Genomic DNA, 19,626 nt, shown 5'->3' on the forward strand with positions numbered 1-19,626 from the left:
TTAGCGTGCGAGAGGTACTGGGATCGATACCCAGCGCCTCCAGAATTTTTAACACACCTACATGCGCACCTTGCCATGCAAGTGGAATAATTCCCAACCGGCAGAGGTGTGTAGGCAGATACAAGCGAACGACTAGCATCCACAATTGCGCCGATTTCACGTAAATCCCACTGCACGTTCCCATTCTTTGCGTGCAGTCGGCTGCTACTGGTGTTGCTGGTTGTGACTGCTGATAACAGATGCCGTAGCAATCAATTCATGGAGTGAGTTGTATGTTTTGCGATAGTCTGTCTCTGACAAGGAAGCACAGGTGATATAGGTGCGAACACAGGAAGCTTGCAGCCCCTCGCTACCTGCAGACACAGAGCAGCCACACTAGAAGAGCGGCCTAAGCCGTAGGCGAAATGTGCTCATTCGCTTTGGCGCGACGTCGAACTATAAATAAGGCTGTCACTAGCGTGAGCGTTGCGTGAGCGTCGTGTAAAGTCGGAAAAGTCATCTGCATGGGTGACTGCCAAGTTTGGGGAGCGTTTCGTAGTACGATCAGAGCAAAGGGGACTCGGAAACTTATTGTGTCCCAGTGTCTTGCAGTTGGACGACAAGAGTTTTACGCAGTAGCAAAGAGCGAGGCACTGAGTTGGCATGAACAATGGAGAGCACAATGGGGCTCGAGATGTGCTTGTTACCTCAGGTGCTGTGTGATTGTCGACAAGGAGTGAAATGGACCAATTTTTTACCGCCATTTCAATTTAAGATGTTCAAAACAGATGGAATTTGCATTCGTAATACCAGAGCATCGAAACTACTTGGAACTCTTGTGTATATGAACGTGTCCGCGCCTTTGTATTCTGGTACCTTCGCCGCTACAAACCAACCAACCATCGTGTCCTTGCACATCAGAGTCGCAAAGAATGGAGAATAGCCAGGCTTGGTAGTGTGTGTAGCTGTAGCTCAGTTGGCAGATCGTTCGCTTAGCGTGTGAACGGTCTCGGGTTCAAGCCCTGGCTCCTCCATGTTCTGTGGTCAGTGCATGGTAAGTGTTGGTCGCGGCAAACATAAACGCACGCAAGAAGTTGCAAAACCAGCGTCACAGACTGATATGATGTATACTGTCATAAGGAGAGCAAGGTGTAAGTGTGGGGACCGGCTGTTATCGTGGTATCATCGAGTGCAGATCTGTCTTAGGTATCACGGCTTAACGTCATTGAAGTCTAGAGGTGGACAACACGTTCGTCTTACTCAGAGCGGTGTCTGAACTCTATTTTCGACGTTATGCGTGCCACTTTCATTGTGGCCAACTACGATTCGATACAGAATGCACGAAACCTGAAAGACACCCTCACTGATACATAGAGAGTAGTGTTTGTCTGCGGAATAATGGGAGTGCAAGGGTCTGTGACGTTGATATGACTGTATGTAGCACCACTAGTTATCAGGGGGTTGGGCGTAGCTCAGATGGTAGAGCGCTCGCTTAGCGTGCGAGAGGTACTGGGATCGATACCCAGCGCCTACAGAATTTTTAACACACCTACATGCGCACCTTGCCATGCAAGTGGAATAATTCCCAACCGGCAGAGGTGTGTAGGCAGATACAATTGAACGACTAGCATCCACAATTGCGCCGATTTCACGTAAATCCCACTGCACGTTCCCATTCTTTGCGTGCAGTCGGCTGCTACTGGTGTTGCTGGTTGTGACTGCTGATAACAGATGCCGTAGCAATCAATTCATGGAGTGAGTTGTATGTTTTGCGATAGTCTGTCTCTGACAAGGAAGCACAGGTGATATAGGTGCGAACACAGGAAGCTTGCAGCCCCTCGCTGCCTGCAGACACAGAGCAGCCACACTAGAAGAGCAGCCTAAGCCGTAGGCGAAATGTGCTCATTCGCTTTGGCGCGACGTCGAACTATAAATAAGGCTGTCACTAGCGTGAGCGTTGCGTGAACGTCGTGTAAAGTCGGAAAAGTCATCTGCATGGGTGATTGCCAAGTTTGGGGAGCGTTTCGTAGTACGATCAGTGCAAAGGGGACGCGGAAACTTATTGTGTCCCAGTGTCTTGCAGTTGGACGACAAGAGTTTTACGCAGTAGCAAAGAGCGAGGCACTGAGTTGGCATGAACAATGGAGAGCACAATGGGGCTCGAGATGTGCTTGTTACCTCAGGTGCTGTGTGATTGTCGACAAGGAGTGAAATGGACCAATTTGTGACCGCCCTTTCAATTTAAGACGTTCAAAACAGACGGAATTTGCATTCGTAATACCAGAGCATCGAAACTACTTGGAACTCTTGTGTATATGAACGTGTCCGCGCCTTTGTATTCTGGTACCTTCGCCGCTACAAACCAACCAACCATCGTGTCCTTGCACATCAGAGTCGCAAAGAATGGAGAATAGCCAGGCTTGGTCGTGTGTGTAGCTGTAGCTCAGTTGGCAGATCGTTCGCTTAGCGTGTGAACGGTCTCGGGTTCAAGCCCTGGCTCCTCCATGTTCTGTGGTCAGTGCATGGTAAGTGTTGGTCGCGGCGAACATAAACGCACGCAAGAAGTTGCAAAACCAGCGTCACAGACTGATATGATGTATACTGTCATAAGGAGAGCAAGGTGTAAGTGTGGGGACCGGCTGTTATCGTGGTGTCATCGAGTGCAGATCTGTCTTAGGTATCACGGCTTAACGTCATTGAAGTCTAGAGGTGGACAACACGTTCGTCTTACTCAGAGCGGTGTCTGAACTCTATTTTCGACGTTATGCGTGCCACTTTCATTGTGGCCAACTACGATTCGATACAGAATGCACGAAACCTGAAAGACACCCTCACTGATACATAGAGAGTAGTGTTTGTCTGCGGAATAATGGGAGTGCAAGGGTCTGTGACGTTGATATGACTGTATGTAGCACCACTAGTTATCAGGGGGTTGGTCGTAGCTCAGATGGTAGAGCGCTCGCTTAGCGTGCGAGAGGTACTGGGATCGATACCCAGCGCCTCCAGAATTTTTAACACACCTACATGCGCACCTTGCCATGCAAGTGGAATAATTCCCAACCGGCAGAGGTGTGTAGGCAGATACAAGCGAACGACTAGCATCCACAATTGCGCCGATTTCACGTAAATCCCACTGCACGTTCCCATTCTTTGCGTGCAGTCTGCTGCTACTGGTGTTGCTGGTTGTGACTGCTGATAACAGATGCCGTAGCAATCAATTCATGGAGTGAGTTGTATGTTTTGCGATAGTCTGTCTCTGACAAGGAAGCACAGGTGATATAGGTGCGAACACAGGAAGCTTGCAGCCCCTCGCTGCCTGCAGACACAGAGCAGCCACACTAGAAGAGCGGCCTAAGCCGTAGGCGAAATGTGCTCATTCGCTTTGGCGCGACGTCGAACTATAAATAAGGCTGTCACTAGCGTGAGCGTTGCGTGAGCGTCGTGTAAAGTCGGAAAAGTCATCTGCATGGGTGACTGCCAAGTTTGGGGAGCGTTTCGTAGTACGATCAGTGCAAAGGGGACGCGGAAACTTATTGTGTCCCAGTGTTTTGCAGTTGGACGACAAGAGTTTTACGCAGTAGCAAAGAGCGAGGCACTGAGTTGGCATGAACAATGGAGAGCACAATGGGGCTCAGGATGTGCTTGTTACCTCAGGTGCTGTGTGATTGTCGACAAGGAGTGAAATGGACCAATTTGTGACCGCCCTTTCAATTTAAGACGTTCAAAACAGACGGAATTTGCATTCGTAATACCAGAGCATCGAAACTACTTGGAACTCTTGTGTATATGAACGTGTCCGCGCCTTTGTATTCTGGTACCTTGGCCGCTACAAACCAACCAACCATCGTGTCCGTGCACATCAGAGTCGCAAAGAATGGAGAATAGCCAGGCTTGGTCGTGTGTGTAGCTGTAGCTCAGTTGGCAGATCGTTCGCTTAGCGTGTGAACGGTCTCGGGTTCAAGCCCTGGCTCCTCCATGTTTTGTGGTCAGTGCATGGTAAGTGTTGGTCGCGGCGAACATAAACGCATGCAAGAAGATGCAAAACCAGCGTCACAGACTGATATGATGTTTACTGTCATAAGGAGAGCAAGGTGTAAGTGTGGGGAGCGGCTGTTATCGTGGTGTCATCGAGTGCAGATCTGTCTTAGGTATCACGGCTTAACGTCATTGAAGTCTAGAGGTGGCCACACGTTCGTCTTACTCAGAGCGGTGTCTGAACTCTATTTTCGACGTTATGCGTGCCACTTTCATTGTGGCCAACTACGATTCGATACAGAATGCACGAAACCTGAAAGACACCCTCACTGATACATAGAGAGTAGTGTTTGTCTGCCGAATAATGGGAGTGCAAGGGTCTGTGACGTTGATATGACTGTATGTAGCACTACTAGTTACCGGGGGGGTGGGCGTAGCTCAGATGGTAGAGCGCTCGCTTAGCGTGCAAGAGGTACTGGGATCGATACCCAGCGCCTCCAGAATTTTTAACACACCTACATGCGCACCTTGCCATGCAAGTGGAATAATTCCCAACCGGCAGAGGTGTGTAGGCAGATACAAGCGAACGACTAGCATCCACAATTGCGCCGATTTCACGTAAATCCCACTGCACATTCCCATTCCTTGCGTGCAGTCGGCTGCTACTGGTGTTGCTGGTTGTGACTGCTGATAACAGATGCCGTAGCAATCAATTCATGGAGTGAGTTGTATGTTTTGCGATAGTCTGTCTCTGACAAGGAAGCACAGGTGATATAGGTGCGAACACAGGAAGCTTGCAGCCCCTCGCTGCCTGCAGACACAGAGCAGCCACACTAGAAGAGCGGCCTAAGCCGTAGGCGAAATGTGCTCATTCGCTTTGGCGCGACGTCGAACTATAAATAAGGCTGTCACTAGCGTGAGCGTCGTGTAAAGTCGGAAAAGTCATCTGCATGGGTGACTGCCAAGTTTGGGGAGCGTTTCGTAGTACGATCAGTGCAAAGGGGACGCGGAAACTTATTGTGTCCCAGTGTTTTGCAGTTGGACGACAAGAGTTTTACGCAGTAGCAAAGAGCGAGGCACTGAGTTGGCATGAACAATGGAGAGCACAATGGGGCTCGAGATGTGCTTGTTACCTCAGGTGCTGTGTGATTGTCGACAAGGAGTGAAATGGACCAATTTGTGACCGCCTTTTCAATTTAAGACGTTCAAAACAGACGGAATTTGCATTCGTAATACCAGAGCATCGAAACTACTTGGAACTCTTGTGTATATGAACGTGTCCGCGCCTTTGTATTCTGGTACCTTCGCCGCTACAAACCAACCAACCATCGTGTCCGTGCACATCAGAGTCGCAAAGAATGGAGAATAGCCAGGCTTGGTCGTGTGTGTAGCTGTAGCTCAGTTGGCAGATCGTTCGCTTAGCGCGTGAACGGTCTCGGGTTCAAGCCCTGGCTCCTCCATGTTTTGTGGTCAGTGCATGGTAAGTGTTGGTCGCGGCGAACATAAACGCACGCAAGAAGTTGCAAAACCAGCGTCACAGACTGATATGATGTTTACTGTCATAAGGAGAGCAAGGTGTAAGTGTGGGGACCGGCTGTTATCGTGGTGTCATCGAGTGCAGATCTGTCTTAGGTATCACGGCTTAACGTCATTGAAGTCTAGAGGTGGACAACACGTTCGTCTTACTCAGAGCGGTGTCTGAACTCTATTTTCGACGTTATGCGTGCAACTTTCATTGTGGCCAACTACGATTCGATACAGAATGCACGAAACCTGAAAGACACCCTCACTGATACATAGAGAGTAGTGTTTGTCTGCGGAATAATGGGAGTGCAAGGGTCTGTGACGTTGATATGACTGTATGTAGCACTACTAGTTACCGGGGGGGTGGGCGTAGCTCAGATGGTAGAGCGCTCGCTTAGCGTGCGAGAGGTACTGGGATCGATACCCAGCGCCTCCAGAATTTTTAACACACCTACATGCGCACCTTGCCATGCAAGTGGAATAATTCCCAACCGGCAGAGGTGTGTAGGCAGATACAAGCGAACGACTAGCATCCACAATTACGCCGATTTCACGTAAATCCCACTGCACGTTCCCATTCTTTGCGTGCAGTCGGCTGCTACTGGTGTTGCTGGTTGTGACTGCTGATAACAGATGCCGTAGCAATCAATTCATGGAGTGAGTTGTATGTTTTGCGATAGTCTGTCTCTGACAAGGAAGCACAGGTGATATAGGTGCGAACACAGGAAGCTTGCAGCCCCTCGCTGCGTGCAGACACAGAGCAGCCACACAAGAAGAGCGGCCTAAGCCGTAGGCGAAATGTCCTCATTCGCTTTGGCGCGACGTCGAACTATAAATAAGGCTGTCACTAGCGTGAGCGTTGCGTGAGCGTCGTGTAAAGTCGGAAAAGTCATCTGCATGGGTGACTGCCAAGTTTGGGGAGCGCTTCGTAGTACGATCAGTGCAAAGGGGACGCGGAAACTTATTGTGTCCCAGTGTTTTGCAGTTGGACGACAAGAGTTTTACGCAGTAGCAAAGAGCGAGGCACTGAGTTGGCATGAACAATGGAGAGCACAATGGGGCTCGAGATGTGCTTGTTACCTCAGGTGCTGTGTGATTGTCGACAAGGAGTGAAATGGACCAATTTGTGACCGCCTTTTCAATTTAAGACGTTCAAAACAGACGGAATTTGCATTCGTAATACCAGAGCATCGAAACTACTTGGAACTCTTGTGTATATGAACGTGTCCGCGCCTTTGTATTCTGGTACCTTCGCCGCTACAAACCAACCAACCATCGTGTCCGTGCACATCAGAGTCGCAAAGAATGGAGAATAGCCAGGCTTGGTCGTGTGTGTAGCAGTAGCTGAGTTTGCAGATCGTTCGCTTAGCGTGTGAACGGTCTCGGGTTCAAGCCCTGGCTCCTCCATGTTTTGTGGTCAGTGCATGGTAAGTGTTGGTCGCGGCGAACATAAACGCACGCAAGAAGTTGCAAAACCAGCGTCACAGACTGATATGATGTATACTGTCTTAAGGAGAGCAAGGTGTAAGTGTGGGGACCGGCTGTTATCGTGGTGTCATCGAGTGCAGATCTGTCTTAGGTATCACGGCTTAACGTCATTGAAGTCTAGAGGTGGACAACACGTTCGTCTTACTCAGAGCGGTGTCTGAACTCTATTTTCGACGTTATGCGTGCCACTTTCATTGTGGCCAACTACGATTCGATACAGAATGCACGAAACCTGAAAGACACCCTCACTGATACATAGAGAGTAGTGTTTGTCTGCGGAATAATGGGAGTGCAAGGGTCTGTGACGTTGATATGACTGTATGTAGCACCACTAGTTATCAGGGTGTTGGGCATAGCTCAGATGGTAGAGCGCTCGCTTAGCGTGCGAGAGGTACTGGGATCGATACCCAGCGCCTCCAGAATTTTCAACACACCTACATGCGCACCTTGCCATGCAAGTGGAATAATTCCCAACCGGCAGAGGTGTGTAGGCAGATACAAGCGAACGACTAGCATCCACAATTGCGCCGATTTCACGTAAATCCCACTGCACGTTCCCATTCTTTGCGTGCAGTCGGCTGCTACTGGTGTTGCTGGTTGTGACTGCTGATAACAGATGCCGTAGCAATCAATTCATGGAGTGAGTTGTATGTTTTGCGATAGTCTGTCTCTGACAAGGAAGCACAGGTGATATAGGTGCGAACACAGGAAGCTTGCAGCCCCTCGCTACCTGCAGACACAGAGCAGCCACACTAGAAGAGCGGCCTAAGCCGTAGGCGAAATGTGCTCATTCGCTTTGGCGCGACGTCGAACTATAAATAAGGCTGTCACTAGCGTGAGCATTGCGTGAGCGTCGTGTAAAGTCGGAAAAGTCATCTGCATGGGTGACTACCAAGTTTGGGGAGCGTTTCGTAGTACGATCAGTGCAAAGGGGACGCGGAAACTTATTGTGTCCCAGTGTTTTGCAGTTGGACGACAAGAGTTTTACGCAGTAGCAAAGAGCGAGGCACTGAGTTGGCATGAACAATGGAGAGCACAATGGGGCTCGAGATGTGCTTGTTACCTCAGGTGCTGTGTGATTGTCGACAAGGAGTGAAATGGACCAATTTGTGACCGCCCTTTCAATTTAAGACGTTCAAAACAGACGGAATTTGCATTCGTAATACCAGAGCATCGAAACTACTTGGAACTCTTGTGTATATGAACGTGTCCGCGCCTTTGTATTCTGGTACCTTCGCCGCTACAAACCAACCAACCATCGTGTCCGTGCACATCAGAGTCGCAAGGAATGGAGAATAGCCAGGCTTGGTCGTGTGTGTAGCTGTAGCTCAGTTGGCAGATCGTTCGCTTAGCGTGTGAACGGTCTCGGGTTCAAGCCCTGGCTCCTCCATGTTTCGTGGTCAGTGCATGGTAAGTGTTGGTCGCGGCGAACATAAACGCACGCAAGAAGTTGCAAAACCAGCGTCACAGACTGATATGATGTTTACTGTCATAAGGAGAGCAAGGTGTAAGTGTGGGGACCGGCTGTTATCGTGGTGTCATCGAGTGCAGATCTGTCTTAGGTATCACGGCTTAACGTCATTGAAGTCTAGAGGTGGACAAGACGTTCGTCTTACTCAGAGCGGTGTCTGAACTCTATTTTCGACGTTATGCGTGCCACTTTCATTGTGGCCAACCACGATTCGATACAGAATGCACGAAACCTGAAAGACACCCTCACTGATACATAGAGAGTAGTGTTTGTCTGCGGAATAATGGGAGTGCAAGGGTCTGTGACGTTGATATGACTGTATGTAGCACTACTAGTTATCGGGGGGGTAGGCGTAGCTCAGATGGTAGAGCGCTCGCTTAGCTTTCGAGAGGTACTGGGATCGATACCCAGCGCCTCCAGAATTTTTAACACACCTACATGCGCACCTTGCGATACAAGTGGAATAATTCCCAACCGGCAGAGGTGTGTAGGCAGATACAAGCGAACGATTAGCATCCACAATTGCGCCGATTTCACGTAAATCCCACTGCACGTTCCTATTCTTTGCGTGCAGTCGTCTGCTACTGGTGTTGCTGGTTGTGACTGCTGATAACAGATGCCGTAGCAATCAATTCATGGAGTGAGTTGTATGTTTTGCGATAGTCTGTCTCTGACAAGGAAGCACAGGTGATATAGGTGCGAACACAGGAAGCTTGCAGCCCCTCGCTACCTGCAGACACAGAGCAGCCACACTAGAAGAGCGGCCTAAGCCGTAGGCGAAATGTGCTCATTCGCTTTTGCGCGACGTCGAATTATAAATAAGGCTGTCACTAGCGTGAGCGTCGTGTAAAGTCGGAAAAGTCATCTGCATGGGTGACTGCCAAGTTTGGGGAGCGTTTCGTAGTACGGTCAGTGCAAAGGGGACGCGGAAACTTATTGTGTCCCAGTGTTTTGCAGTTGGACGACAAGAGTTTTACGCAGTAGCAAAGAGCGAGGCACTGAGTTGGCATGAACAATGGAGAGCACAATGGGGCTCGAGATGTGCTTGTTACCTCAGGTGCTGTGTGATTGTCGACAAGGAGTGAAATGGACCAATTTGTGACCGCCCTTTCAATTTAAGACGTTCAAAACAGACGGAATTTGCATTCGTAATACCAGAGCATCGAAACTACTTGGAACTCTTGTGTATATGAACGTGTCCGCGCCTTTGTATTCTGGTACCTTGGCCGCTACAAACCAACCAACCATCGTGTCCGTGCACATCAGAGTCGCAAAGAATGGAGAATAGCCAGGCTTGGTCGTGTGTGTAGCTGTAGCTCAGTTGGCAGATCGTTCGCTTAGCGTGTGAACGGTCTCGGGTTCAAGCCCTGGCTCCTCCATGTTTTGTGGTCAGTGCATGGTAAGTGTTGGTCGCGGCGAACATAAACGCATGCAAGAAGTTGCAAAACCAGCGTCACAGACTGATATGATGTTTACTGTCATAAGGAGAGCAAGGTGTAAGTGTGGGGACCGGCTGTTATCGTGGTGTCATCGAGTGCAGATCTGTCTTAGGTATCACTGCTTAACGTCATTGAAGTCTAGAGGTGGACAACACGTTCGTCTTACTCAGAGCGGTGTCTGAACTCTATTTTCGACGTTATGCGTGCCACTTTCATTGTGGCCAACTACGATTCGATACAGAATGCACGAAACCTGAAAGACACCCTCACTGATACATAGAGAGTAGTGTTTGTCTGCGGAATAATGGGAGTGCAAGGGTCTGTGACGTTGATATGACTGTATGTAGCACTACTAGTTACCGGGGGGGTGGGCGTAGCTCAGATGGTAGAGCGCTCGCTTAGCGTGCGAGAGGTACTGGGATCGATACCCAGCGCCTCCAGAATTTTTAACACACCTACATGCGCACCTTGCCATGCAAGTGGAATAATTCCCAACCGGCAGAGGTGTGTAGGAAGATACAAGCGAACGACTAGCATCCACAATTGCGCCGATTCACGTAAATCCCACTGCACGTTCCCATTCTTTGCGTGCAGTCGGCTGCTACTGGTGTTGCTGGTTGTGACTGCTGATAACAGATGCCGTAGCAATCAATTCATGGAGTGAGTTGTATGTTTTGCGATAGTCTGTCTCTGACAAGGAAGCACAGGTGATATAGGTGCGAACACAGGAGGCTTGCAGCCCCTCGCTACCTGCAGACACAGAGCAGCCACACTAGAAGAGCGGCCTAAGCCGTAGGCGAAATGTGCTCATTCGCTTTTGCGCGACGTCGAATTATAAATAAGGCTGTCACTAGCGTGAGCGTCGTGTAAAGTCGGAAAAGTCATCTGCATGGGTGACTGCCAAGTTTGGGGAGCGTTTCGTAGTACGGTCAGTGCAAAGGGGACGCGGAAACTTATTGTGTCCCAGTGTTTTGCAGTTGGACGACAAGAGTTTTACGCAGTAGCAAAGAGCGAGGCACTGAGTTGGCATGAACAATGGAGAGCACAATGGGGCTCGAGATGTGCTTGTTACCTCAGGTGCTGTGTGATTGTCGACAAGGAGTGAAATGGACCAATTTGTGACCGCCCTTTCAATTTAAGACGTTCAAAACAGACGGAATTTGCATTCGTAATACCAGAGCATCGAAACTACTTGGAACTCTTGTGTATATGAACGTGTCCGCGCCTTTGTATTCTGGTACCTTGGCCGCTACAAACCAACCAACCATCGTGTCCGTGCACATCAGAGTCGCAAAGAATGGAGAATAGCCAGGCTTGGTCGTGTGTGTAGCTGTAGCTCAGTTGGCAGATCGTTCGCTTAGCGTGTAAACGGTCTCGGGTTCAAGCCCTGGCTCCTCCATGTTTTGTGGTCAGTGCATGGTAAGTGTTGGTCGCGGCGAACATAAACGCACGCAAGAAGTTACAAAACCAGCGTCACAGACTGATATGATGTTTACTGTCATAAGGAGAGCAAGGTGTAAGTGTGGGGACCGGCTGTTATCGTGGTGTCATCGAGTGCAGATCTGTCTTAGGTATCACGGCTTAACGTCATTGAAGTCTAGAGGTGGACAACACGTTCGTCTTACTCAGAGCGGTGTCTGAACTCTATTTTCGACGTTATGCGTGCCACTTTCATTGTGGCCAACTACGATTCGATACAGAATGCACGAAACCTGAAAGACTCCCTCACTGATACATAGAGAGTAGTGTTTGTCTGCGGAATAATGGGAGTGCAAGGGTCTGTGACGTTGATATGACTGTATGTAGCACTACTAGTTACGGGGGGGGGGGGGGGGGGGATGGGCGTAGCTCAGATGGTAGAGCGCTCGCTTAGCGTGCGAGAGGTACTGGGATCGATACCCAGCGCCTCCAGAATTTTTAACACACCTACATGCGCACCTTGCCATGCAAGTGGAATAATTCCCAACCGGCAGAGGTGTGTAGGAAGATACAAGCGAACGACTAGCATCCACAATTGCGCCGATTTACGTAAATCCCACTGCACGTTCCCATTCTTTGCGTGCAGTCGGCTGCTACTGGTGTTGCTGGTTGTGACTGCTGATAACAGATGCCGTAGCAATCAATTCATGGAGTGAGTTGTATGTTTTGCGATAGTCTGTCTCTGACAAGGAAGCACAGGTGATATAGGTGCGAACACAGGAGGCTTGCAGCCCCTCGCTACCTGCAGACACAGAGCAGCCACACTAGAAGAGCGGCCTAAGCCGTAGGCGAAATGTGCTCATTCGCTTTTGCGCGACGTCGAATTATAAATAAGGCTGTCACTAGCGTGAGCGTCGTGTAAAGTCGGAAAAGTAATCTGCATGGGTGACTGCCAAGTTTGGGGAGCGTTTCGTAGTACGGTCAGTGCAAAGGGGACGCGGAAACTTATTGTGTCCCAGTGTTTTGCAGTTGGACGACAAGAGTTTTACGCAGTAGCAAAGAGCGAGGCACTGAGTTGGCATGAACAATGGAGAGCACAATGGGGCTCGAGATGTGCTTGTTACCTCAGGTGCTGTGTGATTGTCGACAAGGAGTGAAATGGACCAATTTGTGACCGCCCTTTCAATTTAAGACGTTCAAAACAGACGGAATTTGCATTCGTAATACCAGAGCATCGAAACTACTTGGAACTCTTGTGTATATGAACGTGTCCGCGCCTTTGTATTCTGGTACCTTCGCCGCTACAAACCAACCAACCATCGTGTCCGTGCACATCAGAGTCGCAAAGAATGGAGAATAGCCAGGCTTGGTCGTGTGTGTAGCTGTAGCTCAGTTGGCAGATCGTTCGCTTAGCGTGTAAACGGTCTCGGGTTCAAGCCCTGGCTCCTCCATGTTTTGTGGTCAGTGCATGGTAAGTGTTGGTCGCGGCGAACATAAACGCACGCAAGAAGTTACAAAACCAGCGTCACAGACTGATATGATGTTTACTGTCATAAGGAGAGCAAGGTGTAAGTGTGGGGACCGGCTGTTATCGTGGTGTCATCGAGTGCAGATCTGTCTTAGGTATCACGGCTTAACGTCATTGAAGTCTAGAGGTGGACAACACGTTCGTCTTACTCAGAGCGGTGTCTGAACTCTATTTTCGACGTTATGCGTGCCACTTTCATTGTGGCCAACTACGATTCGATACAGAATGCACGAAACCTGAAAGACTCCCTCACTGATACATAGAGAGTAGTGTTTGTCTGCGGAATAATGGGAGTGCAAGGGTCTGTGACGTTGATATGACTGTATGTAGCACTACTAGTTACGGGGGGGGGGGGGGGGGGGATGGGCGTAGCTCAGATGGTAGAGCGCTCGCTTAGCGTGCGAGAGGTACTGGGATCGATACCCAGCGCCTCCAGAATTTTTAACACACCTACATGCGCACCTTGCCATGCAAGTGGAATAATTCCCAACCGGCAGAGGTGTGTAGGCAGATACAAGCGAACGACTAGCATCCACAATTGCGCCGATTCACGTAAATCCCACTGCACGTTCCCATTCTTTGCGTGCAGTCGGCTGCTACTGGTGTTGCTGGTTGTGACTGCTGATAACAGATGCCGTAGCAATCAATTCATGGAGTGAGTTGTATGTTTTGCGATAGTCTGTCTCTGACAAGGAAGCACAGGTGATATAGGTGCGAACACAGGAAGCTTGCAGCCCTCGCTACCTGCAGACACAGAGCAGCCACACTAGAAGAGCGGCCTAAGCCGTAGGCGAAATGTGCTCATTCGCTTTTGCGCGACGTCGAACTATAAATAAGGCTGTCACTAGCGTGAGCGTCGTGTAAAGTCGGAAAAGTCATCTGCATGGGTGACTGCCAAGTTTGGGGAGCGTTTCGTAGTACGGTCAGTGCAAAGGGGACGCGGAAACTTATTGTGTCCCAGTGTTTTGCAGTTGGACGACAAGAGTTTTACGCAGTAGCAAAGAGCGAGGCACTGAGTTGGCATGAACAATGGAGAGCACAATGGGGCTAGAGATGTGCTTGTTACCTCAGGTGCTGTGTGATTGTCGACAAGGAGTGAAATGGACCAATTGGTGACCGCCCTTTCAATTTAAGACGTTCAAAACAGACGGAATTTGCATTCGTAATACCAGAGCATCGAAACTACTTGGAACTCTTGTGTATATGAACGTGTCCGCGCCTTTGTATTCTGGTACCTTCGCCGCTACAAACCAACCAACCATCGTGTCCGTGCACATCAGAGTCGCAAAGAATGGAGAATTGCCAGGCTTGGTCGCGTGTGTAGCTGTAGCTCAGTTGGCAGATCGTTCGCTTAGCGTGTGAACGTTCTCGGGTTCAAGCCCTGGCTCCTCCATGTTTTGTGGTCAGTGCATGGTAAGTGTTGGTCGCGGCGAACATAAACGCACGCAAGAAGTTGCAAAACCAGCGTCACAGACTGATATGATGTTTACTGTCATAAGGAGAGCAAGGTGTAAGTGTGGGGACCGGCTGTTATCGTGGTGTCATCGAGTGCAGATCTGTCTTAGGTATCACGGCTTAACGTCATTGAAGTCTAGAGGTGGACAACACGTTCGTCTTACTCAGAGCGGTGTCTGAACTCTATTTTCGACGTTATGCGTGCCACTTTCATTGTGGCCAACTACGATTCGATACAGAATGCACGAAACCTGAAAGACTCCCTCACTGATACATAGAGAGTAGTGTTTGTCTGCGGAATAATGGGAGTGCAAGGGTCTGTGACGTTGCTATGACTGTATGTAGCACTACTAGTTACCGGGGGGGTGGGCGTAGCAAAGATGGTAGAGCGCTCGCTTAGCGTGCGAGAGGTACTGGGATCGATACCCAGCGCCTCCAGAATTTTTAACACACCTACATGCGCACCTTGCCATGCAAGTGGAATAATTCCCAACCGGCAGAGGTGTGTAGGCAGATACAAGCGAACGACTAGCATCCACAATTGCGCCGATTCACGTAAATCCCACTGCACGTTCCCATTCTTTGCGTGCAGTCGGCTGCTACTGGTGTTGCTGGTTGTGACTGCTGATAACAGATGCCGTAGCAATCAATTCATGGAGTGAGTTGTATGTTTTGCGATAGTCTGTCTCTGACAAGGAAGCACAGGTGATATAGGTGCGAACACAGGAGGCTTGCAGCCCCTCGCTACCTGCAGACACAGAGCAGCCACACTAGAAGAGCGGCCTAAGCCGTAGGCGAAATGTGCTCATTCGCTTTTGCGCGACGTCGAACTATAAATAAGGCTGTCACTAGCGTGAGCGTCGTGTAAAGTCGGAAAAGTCATCTGCATGGGTGACTGCCAAGTTTGGGGAGCGTTTCGTAGTACGGTCAGTGCAAAGGGGACGCGGAAACTTATTGTGTCCCAGTGTTTTGCAGTTGGACGACAAGAGTTTTACGCAGTAGCAAAGAGCGAGGCACTGAGTTGGCATGAACAATGGAGAGCACAATGGGGCTCGAGATGTGCTTGTTACCTCAGGTGCTGTGTGATTGTCGACAAGGAGTGAAATGGACCAATTTGTGACCGCCCTTTCAATTTAAGACGTTCAAAACAGACGGAATTTGCATTCGTAATACCAGAGCATCGAAACTACTTGGAACTCTTGTGTATATGAACGTGTCCGCGCCTTTGTATTCTGGTACCTTCGCCGCTACAAACCAACCAACCATCGTGTCCGTGCACATCAGAGTCGCAAAGAATGGAGAATAGCCAGGCTTGGTCGTGTGTGTAGCTGTAGCTCAGTTGGCAGATCGTTCGCTTAGCGTGTGAACGGTCTCGGGTTCAAGCCCTGGCTCCTCCATGTTTTGTGGTCAGTGCATGGTAAGTGTTGGTCGCGGCGAACATAAACGCACGCAAGAAGTTGCAAAACCAGCGTCACAGACTGATATGATGTTTACTGTCATAAGGAGAGCAAGGTGTAAGTGTGGGGACCGGCTGTTATCGTGGTGTCATCGAGTGCAGATCTGTCTTAGGTATCACGGCTTAACGTCATTGAAGTCTAGAGGTGGACAACACGTTCGTCTTACTCAGAGCGGTGTCTGAACTCTATTTTCGACGTTATGCGTGCCACTTTCATTGTGGCCAACTACGATTCGATACAGAATGCACGAAACCTGAAAGACTCCCTCACTGATACATAGAGAGTAGTGTTTGTCTGCGGAATAATGGGAGTGCAAGGGTCTGTGACGTTGCTATGACTGTATGTAGCACTACTAGTTACCGGGGGGGTGGGCGTAGCAAAGATGGTAGAGCGCTCGCTTAGCGTGCGAGAGGTACTGGGATCGATACCCAGCGCCTCCAGAATTTTTAACACACCTACATGCGCACCTTGCCATGCAAGTGGAATAATTCCCAACCGGCAGAGGTGTGTAGGCAGATACAAGCGAACGACTAGCATCCACAATTGCGCCGATTCACGTAAATCCCACTGCACGTTCCCATTCTTTGCGTGCAGTCGGCTGCTACTGGTGTTGCTGGTTGTGACTGCTGATAACAGATGCCGTAGCAATCAATTCATGGAGTGAGTTGTATGTTTTGCGATAGTCTGTCTCTGACAAGGAAGCATAGGTGATATAGGTGCGAACACAGGAAGCTTGCAGCCCCTCGCTACCTGCAGACACAGAGCAGCCACACTAGAAGAGCGGCCTAAGCCGTAGGCGAAATGTGCTCAATCGCTTTTGCGCGACGTCGAACTATAAATAAGGCTGTCACTAGCGTGAGCGTCGTGTAAAGTCGGAAAAGTCATCTGCATGGGTGACTGCCAAGTTTGGGGAGCGTTTCGTAGTACGGTCAGTGCAAAGGGGACGCGGAAACTTATTGTGTCCCAGTGTTTTGCAGTTGGACGACAAGAGTTTTACGCAGTAGCAAAGAGCGAGGCACTGAGTTGGCATGAACAATGGAGAGCACAATGGGGCTCGAGATGTGCTTGTTACCTCAGGTGCTGTGTGCTTGTCGACAAGGAGTGAAATGGACCAATTGGTGACCGCCCATTCAATTTAAGACGTTCAAAACAGACGGAATTTGCATTCGTAATACCAGAGCATCGAAACTACTTGGAACTCTTGTGTATATGAACGTGTCCGCGCCTTTGTATTCTGGTACCTTCGCCGCTACAAACCAACCAACCATCGTGTCCGTGCACATCAGAGTCGCAAAGAATGGAGAATAGCCAGGCTTGGTCGTGTGTGTAGCTGTAGCTCAGTTGGCAGATCGTTCGCTTAGCGTGTGAACGGTCTCGGGTTCAAGCCCTGGCTCCTCCATGTTTTGTGGTCAGTGCATGGTAAGTGTTGGTCGCGGCGAACATAAACGCACGCAAGAAGTTGCAAAACCAGCGTCACAGACTGATATGATGTTTACTGTCATAAGGAGAGCAAGGTGTAAGTGTGAGGACCGGCTGTTATCGTGGTGTCATCGAGTGCAGATCTGTCTTAGGTATCACGGCTTAACGTCATTGAAGTCTAGAGGTGGATAACACGTTCGTCTTACTCAGAGCGGTGTCTGAACTCTATTTTCGACGTTATGCGTGCCACTTTCATTGTGGCCAACTACGATTCGATACAGAATGCACGAAACCTGAAAGACACCCTCACTGATACATAGAGAGTAGTGTTTGTCTGCGGAATAATGGGAGTGCAAGGGTCTGTGACGTTGATATGACTGTATGTAGCACTACTAGTTACCGGGGGGGTGGGCGTAGCTCAGATGGTAGAGTGCTCGCTTAGCGTGCGAGAGGTACTGGGATCGATACCCAGCGCCTCCAGAATTTTTAACACACCTACATGCGCACCTTGCCATGCAAGTGGAATAATTCCCAACCGGCAGAGGTGTGTAGGCAGATACAAGCGAACGACTAGCATCCACAATTGCGCCGATTCACGTAAATCCCACTGCACGTTCCCATTCTTTGCGTGCAGTCGGCTGCTACTGGTGTTGCTGGTTGTGACTGCTGATAACAGATGCCGTAGCAATCAATTCATGGAGTGAGTTGTATGTTTTGCGATAGTCTGTCTCTGACAAGGAAGCACAGGTGATATAGGTGCGAACACAGGAAGCTTGCAGCCCCTCGCTACCTCCAGACACAGAGCAGCCACACTAGAAGAGCGGCCTAAGCCGTAGGCGAAATGTGCTCATTCGCTTTTGCGCGACGTCGAACTATAAATAAGGCTGTCACTAGCGTGAGCGTCGTGTAAAGTCGGAAAAGTCATCTGCATGGGTGACTGCCAAGTTTGGGGAGCGTTTCGTAGTACGGTCAGTGCAAAGGGGACGCGGAAACTTATTGTGTCCCAGTGTTTTGCAGTTGGACGACAAGAGTTTTACGCAGTAGCAAAGAGCGAGGCACTGAGTTGGCATGAACAATGGAGAGCACAATGGGGCTCGAGATGTGCTTGTTACCTCAGGTGCTGTGTGATTGTCGACAAGGAGTGAAATGGACGAATTGGTAACCGCCCATTCAATTTAAGACGTTCAAAACAGACGGAATTTGCATTCGTAATACCAGAGCATCGAAACTACTTGGAACTCTTGTGTATATGAACGTGTCCGCGCCTTTGTATTCTGGTACCTTCGCCGCTACAAACCAACCAACCATCGTGTCCGTGCACATCAGAGTCGCAAAGAATGGAGAATAGCCAGGCTTGGTCGTGTGTGTAGCTGTAGCTCAGTTGGCAGATCGTTCGCTTAGCGTGTAAACGGTCTCGGGTTCAAGCCCTGGCTCCTCCATGTTTTGTGGTCAGTGCATGGTAAGTGTTGGTCGCGGCGAACATAAACGCACGCAAGAAGTTGCAAAACCAGCGTCACAGACTGATATGATGTTTACTGTCATAAGGAGAGCAAGGTGTAAGTGTGGGGACCGGCTGTTATCGTGGTGTCATCGAGTGCAGATCTGTCTTAGGTATCACGGCTTAACGTCATTGAAGTCTAGAGGTGGACAACACGTTCGTCTTACTCAGAGCGGTGTCTGAACTCTATTTTCGACGTTATGCGTGCCACTTTCATTGTGGCCAACTACGATTCGATACAGAATGCACGAAACCTGAAAGACTCCCTCACTGATACATAGAGAGTAGTGTTTGTCTGCGGAATAATGGGAGTGCAAGGGTCTGTGACGTTGCTATGACTGTATGTAGCACTACTAGTTACCGGGGGGGTGGGCGTAGCTCAGATGGTAGAGCGCTCGCTTAGCGTGCGAGAGGTACTGGGATCGATACCCAGCGCCTCCAGGATTTTTAACACACCTACATGCGCACCTTGCCATGCAAGTGGAATAATTCCCAACCGGCAGAGGTGTGTAGGCAGATACAAGCGAACGACTAGCATCCACAATTGTGCCGATTCACGTAAATCCCACTGCACGTTCCCATTCTTTGCGTGCAGTCGGCTGCTACTGGTGTTGCTGGTTGTGACTGCTGATAACAGATGCCGTAGCAATCAATTCATGGAGTGAGTTGTATGTTTTGCGATAGTCTGTCTCTGACAAGGAAGCACAGGTGATATAGGTGCGAACACAGGAAGCTTGCAGCCCCTCGCTACCTGCAGACACAGAGCAGCCACACTAGAAGAGCGGCCTAAGCCGTAGGCGAAATGTGCTCATTCGCTTTTGCGCGACGTCGAACTATAAATAAGGCTGTCACTAGCGTGAGCGTCGTGTAAAGTCGGAAAAGTCATCTGCATGGGTGACTGCCAAGTTTGGGGAGCGTTTCGTAGTACGGTCAGTGCAAAGGGGACGCGGAAACTTATTGTGTCCCAGTGTTTT

The 19,626-nt window shown here is 49.7% G+C and overlaps 7 non-coding genes across 7 annotated transcripts; all 7 read left to right on the forward strand.

Annotated features, from left to right (window-relative positions):
• The first annotated feature begins 1,439 nt into the window (after positions 1–1,439).
• Positions 1,440–1,513, forward strand: Trnaa-agc (transfer RNA alanine (anticodon AGC)). The gene has a single exon. It is a non-coding gene; the product is annotated as a tRNA-Ala (tRNA).
• A 4,327-nt stretch (positions 1,514–5,840) lies between these two features.
• On the forward strand, positions 5,841–5,914 carry Trnaa-agc (transfer RNA alanine (anticodon AGC)). The gene has a single exon. It is a non-coding gene; the product is annotated as a tRNA-Ala (tRNA).
• A 4,328-nt stretch (positions 5,915–10,242) lies between these two features.
• On the forward strand, positions 10,243–10,316 carry Trnaa-agc (transfer RNA alanine (anticodon AGC)). Its single transcript has one exon. It is a non-coding gene; the product is annotated as a tRNA-Ala (tRNA).
• A 1,396-nt stretch (positions 10,317–11,712) lies between these two features.
• On the forward strand, positions 11,713–11,787 carry Trnaa-agc (transfer RNA alanine (anticodon AGC)). Its single transcript has one exon. It is a non-coding gene; the product is annotated as a tRNA-Ala (tRNA).
• Positions 11,788–13,183: 1,396 nt separating this feature from the next.
• On the forward strand, positions 13,184–13,258 carry Trnaa-agc (transfer RNA alanine (anticodon AGC)). The gene has a single exon. It is a non-coding gene; the product is annotated as a tRNA-Ala (tRNA).
• A 4,302-nt stretch (positions 13,259–17,560) lies between these two features.
• Positions 17,561–17,634, forward strand: Trnaa-agc (transfer RNA alanine (anticodon AGC)). Its single transcript has one exon. It is a non-coding gene; the product is annotated as a tRNA-Ala (tRNA).
• Positions 17,635–19,019: 1,385 nt separating this feature from the next.
• Trnaa-agc (transfer RNA alanine (anticodon AGC)) lies at positions 19,020–19,093 on the forward strand. Its single transcript has one exon. It is a non-coding gene; the product is annotated as a tRNA-Ala (tRNA).
• The last annotated feature ends 533 nt before the right edge of the window (positions 19,094–19,626 follow it).

Source organism: Schistocerca gregaria, chromosome 3 (assembly GCF_023897955.1).
Source record: "Schistocerca gregaria isolate iqSchGreg1 chromosome 3, iqSchGreg1.2, whole genome shotgun sequence".
Taxonomy (NCBI): Eukaryota; Metazoa; Arthropoda; class Insecta; order Orthoptera; family Acrididae; genus Schistocerca; species Schistocerca gregaria.